Below are 22,692 nucleotides of genomic sequence, written 5' to 3'. Positions count from 1 at the left end.
TATGTTTTTCATTCACACCTTTGCAAATAGTTCTGTAATGTAGTGATTAGCCTGGAGAATTTAATCTTTTAGCATTGTCGTAGTTGTGTCTTATTGCTCCATTTTATTTTTATATTATTTTATTTTATTCCTAATTTAATTACACGTTTTTATGTGTTTCCATTAGCACTTTGCAAATTCTTCTGCATAACTGTATACTCTTCTGGTCAGTGAATATAAGAAAGATGTTCTGCTCTTTTCAGATTTAAAATATTAAATATTAAAATATTGTGTGGACTAGCAGAAAAATGAACCCAGAATGCAGATTAAATACTGTTGGCTAAACCAATTAGATCTGATTTCCTACCAGAATTGCGTTGCTGAAATGTATCACCTGCTCCTATTGGCCGATATTTTTGAGCTCTGTCATATTCTAGTAACAGGATGTATCTCTGCTACAAAACTCTCCATGTGTCTTTCTACCATTGTCTGCTCCAGCTTTCCTCAATCTGGTGCCCTTGAAATATATTGGCATTGGAATTTCAGAATCCCAGCCTGCTGACTAAGCATTATAGGCCTTGTAATCTCCACATATGCAGAATATGCCAGTTTGGGAAGGCTGCTATAAATTTCTGGGAACCAGATGCTTATGAAAGTCAACCCAAAATAGCCACAGTTCATAAACCATTGATGTGAGATTCCAAGGAGACTTGAGTTGGTTGTTGATGGCTGAAAAGAGACCTGTATCAACTTTATTTTGTGCATTGATTTCCAAAGGCACTGCATGGTATTCCCACTTTCAGCCTCGGCATGATAAACATGAGGAGCCGAGGAATAGAAGGAAAGTCCAAGGGATTCAGGACATGGACAATGGAGGTATGATCCAATGCATCTTGATATGTTTATTAATTTCATAGTGTGAAGGGGAGGATAGGCTGAAATTTTAAAGAATGTTTAAGGGACTTTTTGCTTTATTTCATTATAGAGCTGTTCAGGTATGTCCATGGAGAGGGGGGCGGTCAGAAAAGTCATAACCTACCTAAAAAGAGGCAGGGCTTCAATTGCATGATTGTGGTCCCCATCTTGACTTTTTTGCAGAAACCTCTGGTGGTGCTCTGTATAAGCAAGCTGCATGTTATAAATACCCACATAAGACAATGGCCCAACACTCAAGCTTTATTTTTGAAGAGCGAAAGAAAAGAGGCACAATGCTATTGGAACTAGGATTTCCAATGGTTGGGTCACATACAACCTAACTATTTCTCCCCCCAATTTTAATGCCTTTAGCCCTGGAATCGCTCATCGGTCCACCGTAGTTTCTGCCCAAGCGAAGAAAGCATTGCCCAAGGAACAGAGCACTGGCATTTTTGTTACAGTGTCCTCCCTGCTACCCCCCCCAAAAATCAGGTAATTAATGCTCTGCGATTAGTTCCTCTCTCCAGCTCCAGAGAAGGGAGGGAAGGAAGCAAGCAAGCAAGAGGGGAGGCTGTCTCTTTTCCTTTATCCCTATGGAAGGAAGCAGGAGAAAAGAAAAAGGATAGAGGGCAGGTCTGGGAGAATGAAGAAGCGCCAAGGCAGCCATAGCGTTGACAGAGCTCCCCCCGTCTTTTGATAGGAGAGGATCAGAGGAAGTAACCCTCGCCACCTCTTTCAGCAAGGAATGCAATCAGGGCAATAATGGTTGGCTCGAGATTCCCTCCCCCTTGGAGAAATGAAAAGGAATCAACCCAACACATCTTCTTCCCTTCAGTTGTCCTCTTTATATAAGATGGCAAAAAGAAAAATGTGCGCACCCATTTTTTTTCCCGAGGGTGCTGAAAGGGGTGGAGGGGAGAGGAAACCTTTTGATGCTTTGCCTTCGCTTGTGGGAGACGACGCGTCTGTTAAAAGTCGATTCATCCACGCAAAGCAGAAAGGGAACAGGAGAGGGAGCACAAAGAAGGTTTGCGGTGGGGGGGCTGAAGGTTCATTTTTTTGGTTTTATTTTTTTATAAAACGAATGTCAATTTTTTTTAAAAAAGGCTGCTCCAGCATGGGCCAAGCAAAGACCATCTGAAGAAAAGTAGGCAGGAAGAAGAGAGAACTCTTGTTCGGGAGAAAGCCATGCTAGCTGAGAATCTGGAGGAGCCTGTTAGCACCTTTTTCAACTGGCCAATTGTATGAAAAGGCATTTGCTTTTGTGAGCTCTCTTCATCAGATGCATGGAGTGGCTGGACTGATGCGGGATTTAAATGGGGTTGAGATGGAAAAGGAAAGATGCAGGGGGAAAGGGAGGGAAAATAGGTTGGTTCTGCAGTTGCAGGTAATATGTAAGACAGATTAGAAGTACCTTATCAGTTAACAGTTGTGTTAAAAACACACTGTGTTTGCTGAGTCCTTCTGAGATGGCCTGAAAGCTTTTGATGTATGTGAGTTGAACCAAGTCCCATTCAATCACGTTGTTAAAACGTCTTGTTTTTTCCTAAACGGCCCCTTTGAGATCTCCATACAGCGCTGTTTCTCAACCGTGGCAACTTTAAGACATGTGGACTTCAACTCCCAGAATTCCCTAGCCAGCATGGAATTGAAGTCCAGACATCTTAAGTTGCCGAGGTTGAGCAACACTGCCATACAGTGTCCTAAGAAGCTGAAATGCTCTACATTTGTTCTAGTTTTGAGTCCTCATGTCAAACTTGTCCTCCTTGAGGTGCTACAAGATTCCTTTGATTTTGGGTTCAGAACAAAAACACCATCAGGAATCCTGGGGTGTTGGAAGGGGGGAGTTGGGAGTATCAAAAAAGTCAAGATGGTGGCCACAGCCACATGATCAAAGCCTTGCTCTTTTTTACACACAGGAGAGTAAGAAAAGAAGATTGCTTCTTGACCTGGTAAATGCTATCCTTGTCTATATTTTTGTCCACCTTCATGCTGTGAAACACATTGGCCACAGTGTGATGCAGATGTATTTCTCACCTGTAGTTTTCATTCCCTGTTCTTTTTCACAATGGTATAAGGAACACAAGTCCATTTTTTTAAAGAAGTTATGCACACAAGCACACATGGAGACACTGTACTGTCGGTATCATCATCATCATCACCATCCTCCTCCTCCTCCTCTTTCTCATCTCCAGATTGGAGTCCTTCAAGAGAATGACCTTTAGTTTGCTCTCCATAGGGAGTCTGAGAAAATAACCCCTGACCTTTAGCTCAACAGGCGTGCGGAAGAGGTCAGGAGGAATCACACTTGCTCCAATCTCTCTCACCACAGGGGTTTCGAGAGGGTGGGAGGGGAAACAAATCCCCAAGAACGGAGGAGGATGTGATCACAGGAATCTGAGCTATTTCTGAACCAAAGGGAGAAAATGGCATGTTTACCTTCAGTCCTTAGGGGGGAAAAAACTGAATCACTGGAAAAGAAGAAAACCCATTTCAAGCAAAAATGTGTCTGGGCTCCTTGACCCGCAAATCAGGAAAAAGAAAGAAGAGTGGGAGAGAATTTAGGATGCTGTTCAAAATCAAGGTGCTCCCTCTGAAGAGATGCAATCAAGCCTTCCAAGCGCCAGACAGTGTCGTTCTGCTTAAAGGAAACAGCTCAGAATTAAGGAGGGTGGTTTTGTTTTAATGAGACCATATTTTCTGCCACCACTTCAAGACACGTTCGCTAAACGTAGCATCAACTAGAGGAGAACCCTGGATTCTCTGATGGGGAATTATCATCAAGGGCATACAAATTAAAGCTTCCAGTTTCAATCTGTGTTTCCTTCTTTATCTTCCCAAGTTCCCATACAGAAATCAATTGACAATAAAGCTAGATGTTTTTGAATGGGATTTTTTAAAAAGGCAGTGCCCTGACCTTGTCCAATCAAGGGGACTAACCTCATACAGCTAGATGCCTTCCTGACTATAGCTACATTCAGTAGCTAATATTTCTACAGAGGGGAGTGTAACATGCTATCTTCCCCATATCACTGGATTCTAGCTTCCACCAGCCTCTACCAGGTGGCAAGCAAATGAATTGAACTATTAAGTTTTAACCAAAAGTTAGGGAAGACTCTTCCAAATTTCTCATGGAAGTATGGAAAATGTCATATGCTCTTTAATTGTGATAAAACTCTTGTAGATATGAAGATATGAAAGTGCTTAGCAAAGGGTGCTTTTCACCCATGCTGAAACTCAGAAATGAAGCCTCTGAGACTGGTTTGTGCCCCCTGATCTACTGACATAATTAATTTATGATGGGCTCCTGGTTGCCTATCCATGATTTATAAAGTCTCAGGTAATTTATCATACAACAGGTGGCAGTAGTTGGTTGACCTGCCTGGGTTTAGAAGTTAAGCAGCATTGGACCTGGTTAGTATTTGGATGGGAGACTATCAGAGATTTCTTGGGCTGTAGGCTGGACTGGGAAATCAGGAAAAAAAAAATCCAGGAAAAAAGCATTGGCAAACTAGTTTCTTCCTGTTGCCAAGAAAATTAAATAGATTTATCCATGTTATCACTAGGAGTTGAACACAACTCCAGAGTGTTTTTTATTACTGTATGTATTATGTTAAAATATAATCTATGTGGCTGATGCTAGGAAATTGTTTGCATCACTTTGAAGTTTTGCTTGGTATTTGTAATGAATTTAGATTATTCTTCTAAAAGGTGAACAAGCAACTCAAAGCATGTTGCACCAATTCTATCACAAGTTGATTGCCTTCCATTTTCTTTCCAGGCACAAGTCAAACTGCTGGTTTCGATCTTTACAGTCCAATTTTGACTGAGGCCAGCAAGAGTTACTTTCCTATGAACTTATGTCTACATCTAGATATTCTTCAGAAGTCCTTTTTTGCAGGGTTCTTTTCGTATCAGGACAGATGGCTAACCCTGCACATCCCTTTTGTGGGTCTGCACAGATCTCCTTCCAAGACTTTATTATAAACTGGCCAGGATGCCTAAACTGGAGTACAGACCAGAACAATCCTGGTTAAACTGGAGCAGATGGTAAGCCTATGAAACAGCAAATAAAAGTAAGCCATACAAGAACTTTCTAAAACAGAAAACAGTCATTTTTGCAAGGGGCACCCTCCCTACCTTTGGGCCATCTTCTGCAAGTAGAATCTGTGCAATTTGGCCGAGAGAGAGGAGGCTGTGTATATGCACCCCTAGAAAGATCAAAGGGGTAGAGCCCGGAGAATTGTACTCTTAGTGGCTCAGCCACTAGGTCTCTGTGGAACTACTGGTCCTCTGAAGCCAGGCTGTTCTCCTCTTCTGTAGAACCTTCAAGGATTGAGTCTGAAAGACAGCACCAAGTTTTTAAAGGATTTTTTTAAAAAAATTAATATTTGAAGTTATGCATGCTGTTTGATATACTATTGTAAGCTGCCTCCAGTCATTCAGATAGGCGGCAAGGAAATAATTGTAACAATAAATAAAAATTTCAAGAAAACCATTTCTACAAAGACGTAAACTTTTCTTCTGCTACTGCCTGATAAAGACTTATATGAAACTTCATAATTTGTACACTATTTTGTAATCCACTAATATACCTAGTAAGTGTACTCTCTTAATATCAATGTTGGGATTTTTCATTTTATAAGAGTTTGGAACACCAGTCTGAGGGCAAAGAAAATTAGAGTCTCTGGTAGATTTATCACCCTAAAATACATACAAAAAATGTCCAATTCACATATACACAGTGAATGATTAGGAATGATTAAGCCACCTAACCATTTTTATCTATAGTGTCTGAATTTGCAAGCAAATTTGACTTTAGGGAGATGATTCATTCTGCATGAAAAAAGGGTCAGAAAGACAAACGGTTTAGGGAGAATCGGTCTATTTATAAAATGTTTGCAACTGCACTAAGCCATTAGCATAAAAAGAAAAATATCAGGAGAGTAATACTGGGATTCCTGTATTTGAACAACGAAACTCCAAAAGACCGCTAAAGGGCGGTGTGAAAACTAAAATTCTGCTCTCAATAATTAGTAATACCCTTATTACAGCCAACCACAGGTTGCAAAACTGTCAGCAACTTTTAGACTTGTATACCTTTTAATACTTTTATATCTTTCTTCATGGGGATGTAATGTCCAAGCAAAAAGGGAGAAGGAGAAGGAGGAAGAGGAGGAGGAAGAGGTAGTCTGTAGTTGGGAACATAGTAGGAATGCCAAAACATTTTATTTTATGATCAATTGGGGGGGGGGTGTCTGTATAAGGCAACTAAAGTTAAAAAACAATAGCTGGTTATTTATTTATTTGATTGCTTGCTTGCTATTTAAATTTGTATGGCCACTGAACATGCAACTCTGGACGCCTAACAGAGGGTTAAAAAACATTCAGAACGGTTAGAAGTTCAGATGCCTCCTCGCCTCACTTGCTAGACCATTCGTCTACAGTAATCAAGAGATATGTCCAAGACCAAACTTCTCTGCATCTAGATCCCTGGCTGATTCTCCTATACCTTTATCATGCTAAATGGGTACAGTAGGATTCCCTCAGAAGACTTCTGTTATCATCCAAGGTGATCCCCATCCCACCACCCCCACTACTGGAAGCTCCTGTCTCCTGCCTCTGTAGGGTGAACTGCTTGTCTTTAAGAGGGTGGCAGAAAGTAAAGGCTAGAATAGTGTTCCTCAACCTGGGCAGCTTTAAGCTGTGTGGACTTCAACTCCCAGAATTCTCCAGCCAGCATGCTGGCTGGAGAATTCTGGGAGCTGAAGTCCACACAGCTTAAAGCTGCCCAGGTTGAGAAACACTGGGCTGTATGGCCACCCTGAAATTATCTTTAAAATTAAGGTTCTCAATACATTTAGATAGCTAAGTTTAATAAAGTAATAACATTGGTACTTTCTTCCTATTTTAAATGGCATCTCTATATATTTCTAACTCCGTTCTGCTAAATTCTTTCCTAAATGTTCTAAAGTGGAAACTGTAATTGATGTCATCCTTTTTGTCTAACCTGAGCAGTGGGTCATCCCCTTGTGCCAGATCGATGGATTCGTGCTGGACTGACCTTCAGGAAAAAATACCTCACCACTCTGGAAAAATGACCTGGTCAGTACTGCATTTAGGCCTGGATCTTCATGTGTTCAGTGACTGCAGATCACATGGATGGTGGTCCCATATTTGGAAATATATAACCCTATTTTCTAGGGCAGGAAGTGCAGACACCCCCACAGGTCTCAGACAACAACATAATGATTGGATTCTATTCAGAAATGCCTGTTAGCCGCATAGGATAGTCAAAAAAAGACATTTGTCCTTCTTTTCCTTGTCTATTGTTCCTCTTTATTTTAATTTCCTCTTTCCCATCTGGACTTATAATTAAGCACTTGATTTTCACAATTTCCTGCAAACTTGCATGTTCTTTTCTGAAACAGCATGTGTTCTATTTTCATGGGAAATCAAAGTAGGACCATGTTTACATCTGAGCTATGTATGTCACCGAGATTAATTTAGCCATACACAAAGACACCTTTGAAACCAAAGAAGAGAAAAGAAATACTGAAAGGAATTGTCCAGCTGAGCACTATCAATATTGCAGGGACAGACAAAGAAGAACAGTAAACGTATCTAGCAAACCCAGATATGCCTTGTTATTACAGAGGTCTTATATATCTGGGCAGTCTTCCACACTGGCTGCTTCCCAAATGGGATTGACTACATTTCCCATAGTTTCCAGCCATCAAAGTCTATCTGGGGGCACCAACTTGGAGAAAGGTTAGGGTATGTTACTTCTTGATCATCTAGTTAAGAGCATGAGCTAATTATGAACTAGATATCACATTTTTGGCCAAGCTGTAACTGAATGGATGAAGGGTTACCAGCTAGCTCAGTGTTTCTCAAGCTTGGCCACTTGAAGATGTGTGGACTTCATCTCCCAGAATTCTCCAGCCAACATCTTCAAGTGGCCAAGCTTATTGCTCTACTTTTCTCGAGCACATGAGGGGAGAATATGTCATTGTAATTGCTGGAGGGGGCAATTGGCTTTGTCCTTCATTCTCCCATGGCATAGTGCTTGGATATAGCCCTTGGGTTAGAATTCTCCCACCACCATCACCAGTTCTATATTGTATTTATTTGCATTAATCAAATGTATCCAGTTTCTTTCAGAGGAACTGGGATAGGATTCAGCCTTGAGATGGGATTACACTGCACTACCCAAGAGTTGAGGAGAAAATTCTGAAACAGGCCATGCTCCTTTTGATAACATAGGATTGAGTTGCCCAGAAGTACAACTGGAAAGGCTTATCACCAGCTCCCAGTACTGAAAGAGAAATGTGTCATCGAAGTATCTGCAATTTTTATCACTGAAACTTCCATATTTAAATAAAACTGGGCTCTAGTTTTATCCAATATTATTGTTATATCTCTTAATTTCAAAACTATACAAAAAGATTTATCTCCTGGAAATTTTAGGGATATTTCCATAATATTAGATGAGAAGAGAAAGGAGAGAGAGAGAGAGAGAGATTTGTGTCAGCATTGGCCAACCACACCCATAAAGTTGGGGTACATCTCAGGATGAAGGATCTGTTACATTACTGGGGCTTAGAAGGGACCATGCCTATAACATATTTAGTAACTTGCAAGGCCAGAGGTGATCTGAGAAGAACTTTCCAGCTGGCCCATTGTTCAGATTTTTAGAGTTCCTCCTTCCCTTAAAAAAAATAATAAATCTGTCTACTTTCTGCCTAAACACATCCAATGAAAGGCGCTCGTCACTTCTCTGGGTCACTGGTTCCACTGCTGAATTCCTGTTATTGTCAGGAAGGTGGAGTTTTTCCTCCTAACATTCAGTCAGAACTCCCACATGGGCTGTGCAAAGCTTTTGAAATGGGTGCTTTGCAAAGCCTGTTGGCAAGAGTGAGGCAACCTCCCCTGAAGAATTAAGGCTGATGTGGCTGTTTCCAAGCCTGGCTCTGGCCATCTGCATGTCTAAGGTGTGAACATGGCCAGATCCTTTTTGGATAACATTGCTTATGCCTGCACATGGACTCACAAACAATGGGGACCTCCTTCCAAGTAGCTGCTCTAGCCTTGGAGAAGATGCGGCTGCTTTAACACCTCAAGGGTGTTAAACTCTGCTTGAACTAAGGTACTTTGCAAAGTGTATACGTGAATGTCCTAAGAGACAGAGAGAGAGAGAGAGAGAGAGAGAGAATTACCCAGTGACTGAAGTTCTCTGGATGGTGTACCGATGAATCAAAATCACAAATCCACTCTTATCCAAAACTCGGCAGGCACACAGCCATAGATCAGTATATCAAAAAATCTTTTTGATCATGAAGAAGTATTTATGTTCAGTCCTAGAAAAGGAAATTCTTGCATATGAGTTCCCAACTGCATTAAAAAAAGAGAAAAAAAAAACACCTATAATTCCTTCCCTCTTGGCCAAGGGGACCTCTTGCGACACAACCACAAACTGCAGCATTGTTAGAGCTTCTCTTATAGCATTTAAGATGCAGAACGGGAGAGTTTAAGGACTTCCTGTCAGTTAAATAGTCTGTTGCCTAATTAAAATCCCCAGGGTAATGAGTGCCCCTTGGATGTGTAGAAACCAACTGAATAAGAAGAGGGTTAATATATTCTTGAGTGCTTTTATTTGCATATAAATTATAAATTACAACCAGATTTCTGGCAAGGTATATCGGAAGGCAATTAAGATGTTCTTTATCAATACATCTTGTTTTCTCCATTCCCCATTTTAAGAAGGTAAGTAGTCTATTTATTCTTTGTTGGTGGATTCTGTACTACACACAAGGTGTAGAGGCACTGATTAGAAGCGATTCTTTGCCTCCTTTTTCAGCTGGAAATCCACTGTGAAGGTAAGTGTTCCCTTTTCTTCCATTTAAAATACCCAACTTTGCCATAAAATGGACTCAGTCGAAACACAGCATAGCAACCGTATGTGCTTCTATACTAAAAGTTAATAATATGGTGTACAACAATGCTAAGATTCAAACGACCACAGGTACAAAGTTAAATCAATCTTCTGCATGGAGTTCACAGCTCCCTCGATTGAACAACCCAATGTGTTGGGACAAAAAATGTGTACAACAGCTCACTCTCGGCTTTCCTTCGATGGGGGTCTTTCCTTTTTTTTCTCGTCGAGTTGCAAGTTCTTACCGCTGCAGAAATGACATTAAGAGAAGCTGGAGAAAACCTGCTCATCTCTCTGAAAGCAGAAAGCATTGCTCCAGTGGCTGCAACATGCTTTGGGTGTCACATGTAGCGTTGCTGTATCAGGCTCTGCATACACAAAAGAGAGAGAAGGAAAAATCGCCCAGTCTGAGCAGGAATCATAACGTAGCAGCCGAAAACATGCTTGGATATGAAAAGTCCATCGTCTGTTGTGACTATGTAAAACAAAAATCATTTCGTAGTGATAGGAAAAGTCTTTCTGTGCTCAGTTCTTGGAAAAGCATTCCTTAGAGAAGACAATCCAGGCTAAATGGACAGTCTGATATGGTCTAAGGCAAGTTTATGGGTTAAGTTATATCCCATAATTCATGTACTTGATTCACTGAGGTTGTAGAATTTAAATGCCAGGCATGGCATTTTGATCCTAGAATCCAGCAACAGCCAAAAAACTCAGTCATAAGCAGCACATTGTGTTTTCCAGTCTAATCATGTTACAGCCCCTGGGATTAAACTATTAAATGAAATTAAGCTATTTTTCAGGTAGTTTAATCACATTTAAGCCATATAATACATGATAAATACACACATTTTAGGGACATGTAAATACATAGCAATGCTGGTTAAGATTTTATGGTACTTTAGACCAGCACCAAAGTCAAGGCTTCCTTCAGCCCATTAAGGTTTATGGAGATCAAATCAGCTTTGGGGCTGCATCACTTTCTAATTTCCAGAGACGTTTTATTTATCTAGAAGACCATATGGCTTATCAGGGAAGAGTGTATACCATATTGCTACAACAAATCCACAAGGAAGATAATATTTACCTAATAGACCATAACAGCACAGAATAATGCAGCAAGGCCCCCTATTTGATTGAGCATTTTTGGTATAAGCCATTTACAGAGCAAACTATCATTCCTGGTCAATCCATATTTAGGCAATTCAATTCAAAGTGGATTTCTGACAACAGAGCGATTAGAGGCATTCCTTGGGTGCATTATGCCTCATATAGTAATTTGGAAAATACTTTGTACATCACTGATAATTGACTCCAAGGCTTTTATCAGTGAAACCCATCCTTTTGATAGGCAGGGTAAATTTGAAAAGCAAAATATTTGCTGGATAACTTACTGTGCTGAGCTGAATGCAACAAATGCATATTAGAAAACTAACATGGGGAATTCTAGAAAGCAGTTGTAAGGGGTAAGGTCGTATCCCACAATTTATTCAATGCAAAGAAGTAGCACATGTTATGCCAGTCACAAAATAGTACACACATTTCCTGACCACACCATTTCCACTTCCTAATCCATCACAATTGTCCTCTCTTCTCCTGACCTCAAAACACTGACAATATACAGAGGACACTATGATCCAAACAGTGTTCATTCTCCACATTATACTGGCCATATGGATTATCCCCAGCAGCAGAGAGGCAGACCAAGATGGTCCCCAGCAGAGATGCAGACATCAGAAGAAGCTCAAGATTCTTACTCCCATCAACCCCATGAAAGAAGCTCATACAAGTGTGAAGTCTTTGGTGCCCTCTGAGCTTGGTTGTTTGCTTGCAGACATTTCATTACCCAACTAGGTTACATCATCATGCTAGCACTGGTCTAGCACTGGTCTAGCACAGATGATGCTACCTAGTTGGATAATGAAACGTATGCAAGCAAACAATCAAGCTCAGAGAGCACCAAGGACTTCACAGTTCAACCCTGAGCTACAGATATTCTCTTCTTTTGGAAGCTCATACAAGTTTTGAACCAGAAGTGCTATCATTCATTTCTCAGGATCTAATTGCTCCATTACTTCTTATTCTTAAGAAACAAACTACAAATGAGAGCTGTGGCCCCACTTGACCCTAACCATGGCACAAGTATGCCCTGGCAACCTTTTTACCCTACTTATCCTACTCATAATGCTGCCTTCATCTCAACCTAAGTTCACAAGTGAGACAGGCTTAATGCTTTCCTGGTACTAAGGCAGCCTTTCCCCCTTGTTCTGACACCATCCAAAGGCAGCTTTAGGGTATATAACATTGGTTAAGTTTGGTCACCCATTACTTTTGAGGAAAATCAAGAGATTGGCAACGGTTTGAAAGAAAGGCAAGGAAGGGATTGACATTGGGGACAGCAAAGTCCACACCAACTGACTGTTCTGCCAAATCAGAGATGGATGGAGAGCTTCAAGAGCCCTAATTGTGAAACAATTCTACTCTAGAACAAGCTTCCATTATGTGCACACACCCTGCTTGTGGGTGTGCCTCTAATTTATCAGCAGAAATACCACAGAAGAGATGCAATCCAGTGTTCACCTAATTGCCTCATCATAAAACCACGGTGCCATCCCACTTTGGGGACTGTCATGTGTGCTTCTCCCTCACTATGCAGTTGAGAACATGCATGTACACAGGCACAATACATGTAAAAAGAGGTGGGGCTCCTGTTGTTGAGGCCATCTTCCTATCATTTTTCGCCTCCTTGTGGACACCATGTATATGTATCGGGGAATATTCATGCATCAGAGGTTTTCTAAGGATTAATGTATTTCATAATGTCTGCATTACCAGGATTAAAAAATCACGTTCCTGATCATCTCCAAAAAATAAGCAAACCAAGTCCCCTTGGTGAAAGTTTATCCCCCTTGTTTTCTTCCAGCCTCTGATCTGCAAACAAAATCCAAAACGAACAGGACATGGGATACCACAACACATATAATGGTGCTTACAGTGCCCTAGATTCACAGCGGTATTTCCCCATCCTATTAGGGAATCATGATCAGGCATAATTAGTCAGAGCTGAGAGTGCATTTTAAAGCTTAAAAGTACTTGCTAGTTTTTCAAATGTCTGAATTTTCTCACTTTGGTTTTAATTGGCTTGGTTCATAACCTTTAATGTTCTCTTCCTCTATTTTTGTGCGCACCTTATTATTTTATAGGCAAAATGAAAATGCATTATATCAAGCTGCATGAATAACAAAATCTAGCACTCTAGTGTGGTAATATTTAATTAAAGCTGCTTGCCCACTCCCAATGGTGATGCTTCTAGTTGCGCCCACTCACAGCTGTGACTCAAGAGGAAGTATCTTGGAAGAATGGGGATGATTAGAAAAATATATTTAATCCTATATTTCTGCCTCTCTTTATTGGGTTAGTTGCTATGAGCTAACTCTAAAAATGCAAAAATATTGGATTAAATGACTTTTCCCAAACCAGAAACCTTGGGTTCCATGTCTTTTATCTTTCACTCAGAGAATAGGACTAAGGAAGGGGCCAAAATCTCATCTCCAACTGCAAGTTTTCTTCCAATCTTCTTTATTCTCAGAATTTTTGAAGATTATTTGATGGTGGGAAGGTGGTGGCAGATTTGAGTTAGTTTATTCATCTTTCTGCAACTTTCCTGGCTGCTCAAACTTCCTGATTTAAAAAGGGTAAAGGGGAGAAGTAGCAATAATAAATCATAATCATAATCATAATAATTTATTAAACTTGTATGCCACCCGACTCTCAATGATTCTGGGTATCTCACAACAGTAAAATAAATTACAATAAAATCAATAAAACATTGTTTTATTAAAACAATCTATATAATATGAAAGAAAGAGAGAGAGAGAGAGAGGAAGGAAGGGAGGGAGGAAGGGAGGGAGGGAGGGGAGGGAGGGAGGGAGGGAGGGAGGAAGGAAGGAAGGAAGGAAGGAAGGAAGGAAGAGAGAGAGAGAAAGAGAGAGAGAGAGAGAGAAAGAGAAAGAGAGAGAGAGAGAGAGAGAAAGGAAAAGGAAAAGGAAAAGGAAAAGGAAAGGAAAGAAAAAGAAAAAGAAAAAGAAAAAGAAAAAGAAAAAGAAAAAGAAAAAGAAAAAGAAAAAAAAAAGAAAAAGAAAAAGAAAAAGAAAAAGAAAAAGAAAAAGAAAAGATGAAGACATTTCTTGGAGTGATATGAGATTTCATTTTGGTTGTTCTGGATTCCAAAGGAAATTAAAAAAAAAAAAAAAGTAAAAGAGATGAGACAATGGATGAAGGAGCAAAACCAGAATTAGAATGGAACAAATAATAATGCTAGTTATTTCAGTTAATTCTGTGAGCTACTTAAAAAGTTAGCTCACAGAAAAGCTACTTACAAGTTACTGAGATGCTTCCTCTCTTTTTTCAAAAAAGTATTTATTGAACCATTAGTGCCCCAGTCTTGCTGTATTCAGTTTCATTCCACACCTAAGGAACTGAAAGACTTGGTTATTTGGGGGAGTATTAGGGGAAATCTGGGCTCAGAAACGTCTAGGGGCAGTGCCTATAGGAAATGCCTAGCGGGCTTCCAGAGTTTGTCATGGATTAAGTTCTCACACTTATTCACCTGCACAGATACACAGACAACTAGTATTTCAGTACAGTGTTCTCGTTCGTGCATCCATCTTTTCGTATCCTGGTGTCTGAGTTGCACATCAGCACCAAGCTAAGCTTCAAATCTAGGACAGGACAGATAAACCCCCAAGTGTTTTTTTAACTGCATAGGGAAGGGATCTTTTTTGTCAGCGCAAATACTAAGGGTGGGGTGGGGGCCAAGGGAACTCTTCGCTCCAGTATTTGAGCAGAGATTGACTGACGTATTCGTGTTCATCTAATGGCAGGTAGAGCAAGTTACGATTGGCTATTTGTTCTTTGTCAACACTGCAGGCTTTCAAAGAAGTAAATGTGCTGCAGGCAATAAAATCCAGATATAATATATGGGGATTATGTTGTAATTATAACATCACTTTACCAAGCTAAAATGGTAGCTGGTTTTATCTACTGATCTTTTCTTGATACTATAAGATTAAATAGAGTTGTTTGATGCTCCACTGGAATAGTTTTAGTATCCATATTCTTTTAGTTAGTGGGCTACAGCAAGCCACTGGTCTCTTATGTCCAGGCAAGCCGAGATGAAAAAAAAATTACAAGGCTAGACTGATCTTATACAGAAGATTGTTCACAGACAGCTTGAGTGTTGAACATCAGTACATTATGGTCAATAAGGGTACAAGGTAACGTAGGAATGACACAGATACTTTTGAGTAAGAATAGAGCAATTGCATTTCTTGATGGCAACACAGTGTAGAGCAGTGTTTCTCAACCTTGGCAACTTGAAGATGTGTGGACTTCAAGTTGCCACGGTTGAGAAACACTGGAATAGAGAGTAAAGATGATGACCTTGATGGAGGTATGCACACTCTGTTGCCAAGGCAAGAAGGGATCAAACACTTTTTAAGTCCAGAACATCCAGATAACATTCGGAAGAGGCTCAGAGAGACACCTCCCTAATTCACTGAACTAGAAGAAGGAGGAGGAAGTGCAGAACAATAAGACCTGCAAGAGTCTGCTATTATAGCCAATCTCACCAAAAATACCTTTAGCCTACCTGTGGAATTGATTTCCTCATCTGGTCTGCTTAGTGGGGCTGACACAGAGTCAGTTTTAATTGCACAAATGACATGAAGGTTTTAATTTTTCCAACAAGCTGTTGGGTACTTCCCACTAGGAACGAAGAGATAAGGGATATGCCTCCGTGTGCATCTAGAATCTTCTGCTTCAAAGGCTTGAACTGTTTTCAGTTAGTTATTGCAGACACGGTAAAAATGTCCTCAAATGTACAGTGGTGAAAAACAATGCATCATATTGTATTAATAAGCACAAGCACATGATGTTTGTTATTTGGGTCCATCATTCAACCTGAGTTCTAGTTCAGTTCCCCACCAGGGCTGTAAGCTAGAGTGGGAAGTTTAAGACAAATCCCAGAAAGAAAAGAATGGTGAATCTTTAGGTCCTGGTGCCAGGACATCCACCCGGACGAAGACATGTCACTCAGAAACTGAGCTTAACTCAAGAGTATCTTTATTTGCTTTAGCTTGCAGAAGGCTGGATTATGGAAAACAAGGGTGTGAAAAGCAGCTACTTCTTGCCACATAGTAAAACTTTTAAAAAATGCAAACGCATAGATGGATTGCAAAAATAATTCTGAATATTCCTTTTTCTCCACCAGGCCATTTTATGTAAATAAATAATGAAGCAGAGGATTATACATTTACTGTAGAGCTTCACAAAGATCATAGCTCGGAATACAGTTGGTATGATAAGATGCACATAAAAAAGAGATGGAACTTCAGTTGCCCCGTCATGGCCACCATCTTGACTTTTTGAACCCCATTCTGCAGACACCCTGATTTCCTCCATATAGATCTGTTTCTATGTTCTTCTATGAGAATTTGACTGGAGGGTGTTATGAGATACTGTAATATTTAAGAAATGCTCATTCCACACTTCCATGTTTTATCCAGCACCTATCTCTTTTACAGCACTGTTAATGACAATAAATATTATCTTGCCTTAAGACCAATGTTTTTCAATAACAGATTTTCTTCTTCTTTTTTAATCTCTTTTGGAGGAAGGGGAAGAAGGGGATTATTACAGTAATACAGTTTGTTTTTTCTAAAAATCAATTTCTGAGAACTGTGATAGGCATTTTAATCAGTTATTGAGCATCTAAACTGGGAAAGGAAAGCCACAAAATGGGATATTAGGGTCAGCAGAGACATAACTACAACTATTCAAGAGTAGAAACAAGTGAGAAGTTAAAGAGGTTTTGAAGAGAGATTGCTTTGTTACACTTAACACTGATAAATGACACACAAATCAGGAGAAAAGGGCAGCCTTGCTGTCAGGTTGACAATGATAAACGAGACGGAAAAGTCAACTAAACAGAAATCTGTATATGAGACATTGGCAGAGGTGTCTTCATGGAGAAATGAGCCTACAAAGAACCATCATCTTGAGGAACTTCCTTGTTGAATCTGTTGTAGTAGAGCAGCGTTTCTCAACCTCCACAACTTTAAGAGATGTGGACTTCAACTCCCAGAAATCCCTAGCCAGCCATGCTGGCTGGGGAATTCTGGGAGTTGAAGTCCACATGTCTTAAAGTTGCCAAGGTTGAGAAACACTGTAATAGAGTGACCTGTCCAGTTAGTCATCCAGATTAGTTTTTTCTTATTTCCATGTGGCAGAGATGATCAATCGACCTTAATGAAGGGAATGCACCGGTCCACAAATTGTGTGGGGACAGGGAGGACAGCAGAACCATACAAGAGAGGAACCAATATCCCCTTCAAATATGACCAATGCCCATTTGTAACAAGTAGTCCTAAAATGAAAATGGAGCCCAAAACAGGGGGAAAGATTCTTTCTTGCTATTTCCAGTTCTTGAACAATCTCAGTCCTCCTGAAACCATCCTGTTGATATAAAAGGTTTTGCTTCAAAGAGGAGGGGAGGTGCCTTTAAATGAAAAAACAGCCCTGATGTGATTCATGCAGCAAAGCCACGTATGTCTCATGTACCAAAATCATGGAAGAGCACGTTTCTTCCTCCAAAATTCCCAGCAGCCCACTGCTTTATCATCCCAAAAGATCACTTGTCATCAGTTTAGAGACAGTCAGAAAGAAAACGCTGAAGAAATAATCACAGGTAGCATTTCTTTCTTAACAGATGAGCGTGTTTTGATCATGCATTTGTCACCGAAAGAGAAATGTCATTGATGAATGGAAGGAGAAAGAGGAAAATGAAAGAAGGAGAAAGAGTTAGGGGTAGTTAATCCAGAATTAATTGACTTGGGGAAAGTCATTCTAAAATGCTGAAAACACCTATATGATATAAAAGTACAGGTGGAAAATTATTTGAAAATACAGTATCATCTGGTCTGGTTAACTTCACTTTTTCTACTTTCAGGAAATATTTCCTGGCTTAACCCTGTCTATATTGGAACCTCAAATTTAACAGTGTTTTAGGTTGTACTGTGCTGGTTGGCACGCAAAATGTGTCCTGAAACACACCAGCGGTCTGAAGTGGTACATTTCAGAGGTGGGTCTCCTTCAAAAATGATTTGGGAGAATTGCTTTGGACCTCACAGAGCCACAGCTGTCTCTGCTATTAAAGCCACCGGAGGTTTTCCAGTTTTCCATGCAAACCTGAAAAAATGATGCCGCTGTTTTAAGAAATCCATTAATTAAAGTAAAGTAACTCTAAGTTAATTTATAGTATATAAATAAGTCAAATTCTACGAGACCATGCCTTTCTGTCTCTCTCAAAATTAAATCAATGTTTCTTTCTTTCTTTTGTTAGAAATACTATAGTTCTGGGAGATCAGAAGCAGCAACAGCTGCAATAGGGGCGGGGCTTAGATCACAAGGCCATGGCTGCCATCATGCCTGTTTGGACCTTCCCCTTGAGAATGCCACTGGTCATGGGGCTTTGATGCACAAGGTATCAGTTAAGATTGGAGAAGATTACTAAAATGTTCTTCAAAATGGGTCAATCAGGCTTTGAAGTACAATTAGGTAGCAGTGGTGTCACTCTGTGGCAGAATTCTTTGAGACCCTCTACAACAGATTCCAAGGATTGGAATTGTTTTGCTCCTGCATGTAAGTGTAGAACGGTGCAGGGCTGTGCAGTGCCTGAGGCTTGAGGCTTGAGGCTTGAGGCTTGAGGCTTGAGACTTGAGACTTGAGGCTTGTCTAGCTGGATAAAGAGTCTCACCAGGTCTCTGGCAGTGGACCAAGTATATGCTGGTAGAGTTCCCACCAGGAAAGTAACAAAAGATGAACTGATATTTGCTAAACCAGCTGAATGTTAGTTTCACATTGCATAAGCCACAGCCAACAGTAGCATCAGCAGTGCTAGTAATTCCCACACATCTTAGTCGGAAACATGTAGTCTTTCTTTTGCACTTTAGTCAGGGGCAAGTCCTGAGGTGAGTGGAAAGATCCATTGGACTCAACCAAGAATCTTGTTTTATGATACTTTGAAAACTAAAACATCTATCGTAGCATAACTTGTGGAACTTGGACTTAATTCAAGTCTCATGGCTTTCATTACACAGGTATATTCACAAATGATTGTGGGCAAATAAAAAGCTATGAAATGACGATCGTATTGCCTGGGAGTATCCAGAGGGCTGTTCATGGTCTCCAAGGAGTGGCTTTGGACCTCAGGCAAGCACAGCACCTCTCCCCATAGGTGATCCACAGGGGGGAGGGAGGTGCAAAAAATAAAGATGGCAGCCACAACTCTGTGATGGAAGGTCTGCTTCACAACAGTGGAAAAAGGGGGCAGAGCTTCAATCGTACAGTCGTGGCTGCCAATTCATCAGTTCATAAAAGCTACTCATCTTTTTCCAACGTTGTGCAGCAGCATAAAAACACTAACTGTGAATAGCAGAGAACAAGGTCCATAGCTGGTATTCTGGATCACATTTAAACCCTAGTATTTATAGCTTGTAAAATACGCCAACTCTGATATATAAACAGTCTGGACTACTTAAGTTCTGAGTTTTCTTGTTGTTTAATCCAGTGTCAGTTTTTCAAAAAGGAATCGGAAAAGCAACGGCATTCTTCTGTTTCAAAATATTGGTCAGTCTCTTGAAAACTCTGGAAGATAAGTACGGTAGCAAAACAAGGGGCAAAAGAGTGTTATTTTTTAAATACCTGATGGAAAGGGAGGCCGTGTGATCTCATTTTCTCATTTCCCTGGGATTTCCTCCCAACCTCCCTGATCTGGATTGTTGTATATCAATGTTTCATGGGCTGGATTCATTTTGAGACTTCAACCGAAATAAATCTGTATTAAAAATAACAGAGGATCATGTATGAATTAAAGATCTGAACATTGCTGTTGATTTTTGTTTTGTTTCAAAATTCACTTCTTAACTGGTAATAAAAATGACTGGAATGGGATTTTTAAGAAGCAAAATAAAATGGTGCAATCCGGGGTTCCCAGTAATGTCATACCCCATGATTCTACTACGCAAACAAAGAGAATATCTTCTTGGTAAGTAGGTATTGTCTATTGTCTATTGCACAGCTGGCTGGGGGATTCTGGGAGTTGAAGTCCACCTATCTTAAAGTTGCCAAGGTTGAGAAATGCTGGTCTATTGGGACACTGAAAAATTACATACATGCATATACAAAGGAGTTCAGATCTCACTGAGTCACTGGGCTGCCAGAAAGTCAAACTACACATAGAAGACACAGCTCTTGGCTCTTCCAGCACTGCCCAAAATGAAAAGCATGACTACATGGTTAAATCAAAAGCCATCCTCCTCATTAATCATAGTTATCTCCCTTCCTGTTTCCCACCTCCCCACCTCCCCCCAAGTAGTAGATCCACCTTTTCTCCTGCAGAAAGATAAGCAGGTTGGGGGTTCAAAGTTACAAATTCTTAGCGAATTTTTAATGCATTCAGAAATATCTTTGCTATTTACTAACAGGAGGGTCTGCCAAGAGGTGCATCACTGTCATGGAATTTTTGCCAAAGACAGGAGCACAACGCTGAGGAGAAGAACCATGTTTATCACCATGATCATTGGATGCCAACTTTCAAGAAAAAGGAACAATAAAAAAGCATAGAATTTATATACTTTTGAGGTTGAGAGGCAGGAAATCTGAGGGATCTGATTGGAGGATAGGTTTAGATGGGTGTTAAATGGGGGATAAATGGTTTTTCTAGTGTGAGATAAGAACCGGCAAACCATTAAGCAGACAGGTGATGGCCCTGCCATTGTTTCAGTATGATAGTGTTAAGAGGACTACTTTTTGGGAGGGGAACCTGGTCACTCTTGGGTTATGCAATAGCTTGGAGCTGATCCTGTTTTGCATGAGCAGAGAATGGCCGGAGGAAGTGGAGAAAAGAGATTGCAGGAGAGACAAGGGGGAGGGGGGCAGAAAGAGAGGCAAGGGGGGGGGAAGAGTTTCCAGTTTTATTTTATTATTTTTCCATCACATCACCATCTGGGAAAATGGTAGGCGTGATTGAAGCCCCACCCACATGTAAGTGCATACATATACAAGGAATGTGGGTGGTGTGCTTTGCCTTAGAGGGTTGTGTAAAGCTAATCAATGTGGTTGTTTGCAAATTATAATTTATGGCTTAGTGTTATGTCACACCGACTGTGACTTAGTCAACAAGCCATGATCAAACAAACCATGCTTTGGCACTGGTGAACCAGATAAATGGGTAGATTTCAGCAAATCAAAGTATGCTCGGAATTGTATTTGTGACCGTGGAAGTTTTATTGCTCCTTCATAAATCTGAAAATGCCTTGGAGCTGTTTAGAGGAGCAGTCAAGACCATGTATCTGTGACAAAAACTGAATTTATTAGCCTTGTGTATATATCATGACGATTCCTCCACATTTGATTAGCTGTCATAATTTACATGGCAAAATCCCCTGGTTGCTTGATGTCATCTCTTCAGTGCAAAGAAAATTTCATATGTTGCCCTATAAGATTGATCACGAAGATTTTGGGAATATATTCAAGGTGTGCAAAAAAGAGAGCTTCCCTCAGATAGAGTCTGAGATTGGTCTTTGTTACTGATGCGGAGGAAGAAAGATGAGATAGACACCAGCAAGAAATGCAGCTTTATTATTACAAGATTACTAGTTTCATCCCAATAATTAACCATTCTGAATACCAAATACACAAGTACCAGTCTGTAGTTTGAGCTAAGATGCAGCTGGGAAACCTGTTTTCTTCACCTAAGCTCTTGCTACAGAAGTGTGCATGCTTTATTTACTCTAAAATTAAATTAAACCATAAATGCCTTTGAATGAAAACCAATTCCCTGCTCATCCAGGAATTAAAAAAACAAAAACAAAAACAGCCCTGATGAAAGATATGATATGAAAGAACATGCACAGAGAGTTTTTTCTCTGCAAAGGGAGTGCTTCCACCCATTTCGAATATTCCGTGCTCTGGATGAGTTTGAATAAAGAATTTGACAGGATCCAACGTAGGTGGGGACTCACGGGGCGCCCCTTTCGAGAGAGTCCAGTCCGTTGCTCTCTGCCAATACGCCAAGGAGCTAGTAACGGAGCGGGGAGGTGGGTGGAATCCCAGTCAGTTTCTGACCACCAGCCAACAGGCTGAGATTTTAATCCTTCATATGCCATTCTAGACAATGGGAAATGTAAAGAAGTCATGTTTCCGAGAATAATTGCAATCAACTCCCCCACCAATAACCCAGGATCTGGAGGAACTTTAAGGGCAAGTAAAGTTGCTCCTCTGGTCACCACCACGTGTTTTATTTGCATAGATCTGTAGCTAATTCCAAGACCTCAGAGCAGGTAGCAGTATTAATGTCAGATTAGTAATACTCGTTATGATTAGAAACAAACAAACCAAGCATGACTATCAGCACTTAGGTTTGCTCAGGAAAGCTAAGCTGGGTTAATCCATAGATGGGCTTCTGCTAAGAAAACCCAGTTTTTTGGACAAGACTAGGAAGATACAAAAACTTCCTGGATGTTTTTTGGCAACCGCCTCTTGCCCCAACTCCCCTCAACCGTTGGGTTGAGCTCACCTTGAGAAGAATTGAGCCACTGAATGACTACGCACCTTAGTCCTTGTATACATTTGTGCTGAAGCTTAACAAAACATGAGCCACATTGGCTGGGTTGATAAAGAAGGCTAAGCCTTGAAACCGTGGTTTGCAGACAATGATAGCTAGGGCTAAGCCAAACCCCAAGCTAAAATATTATACCCAGCAGAATACAAGAATGAGGCCCTGCAAATACTGTTAAGGCTAAGCT

The 22,692-nt window shown here is 40.5% G+C and overlaps 1 long non-coding RNA gene across 1 annotated transcript in view; it reads right to left on the bottom strand.

Moving 5' to 3' along the window:
• The window catches only part of LOC112543199 (uncharacterized), a 71,372-nt gene extending 51,648 nt beyond the window's left edge, over positions 1-19,724 (bottom strand). The window contains exons 1-4 of the long non-coding RNA XR_015797907.1: positions 19,589-19,724; positions 10,014-10,197; positions 9,114-9,254; positions 5,035-5,235 (exon numbers count right to left, since the gene is read on the bottom strand). This is a non-coding gene — a long non-coding RNA (uncharacterized LOC112543199). The remainder of the gene's footprint in view (positions 1-5,034; positions 5,236-9,113; positions 9,255-10,013; positions 10,198-19,588) is intronic.
• Between the last annotated feature and the right edge of the window lie 2,968 nt (positions 19,725-22,692).

Source organism: Python bivittatus, unplaced genomic scaffold (assembly GCF_059951505.1).
Source record: "Python bivittatus isolate LINGU-HERP-01145 unplaced genomic scaffold, Pbiv_v1 ctg000610_np1212, whole genome shotgun sequence".
In the NCBI taxonomy this organism is placed as follows: Eukaryota; Metazoa; Chordata; class Lepidosauria; order Squamata; family Pythonidae; genus Python; species Python bivittatus.
Note: the sequence above shows the minus strand (reverse complement) of the source record. Positions and strands in the feature narration are given on the sequence as shown.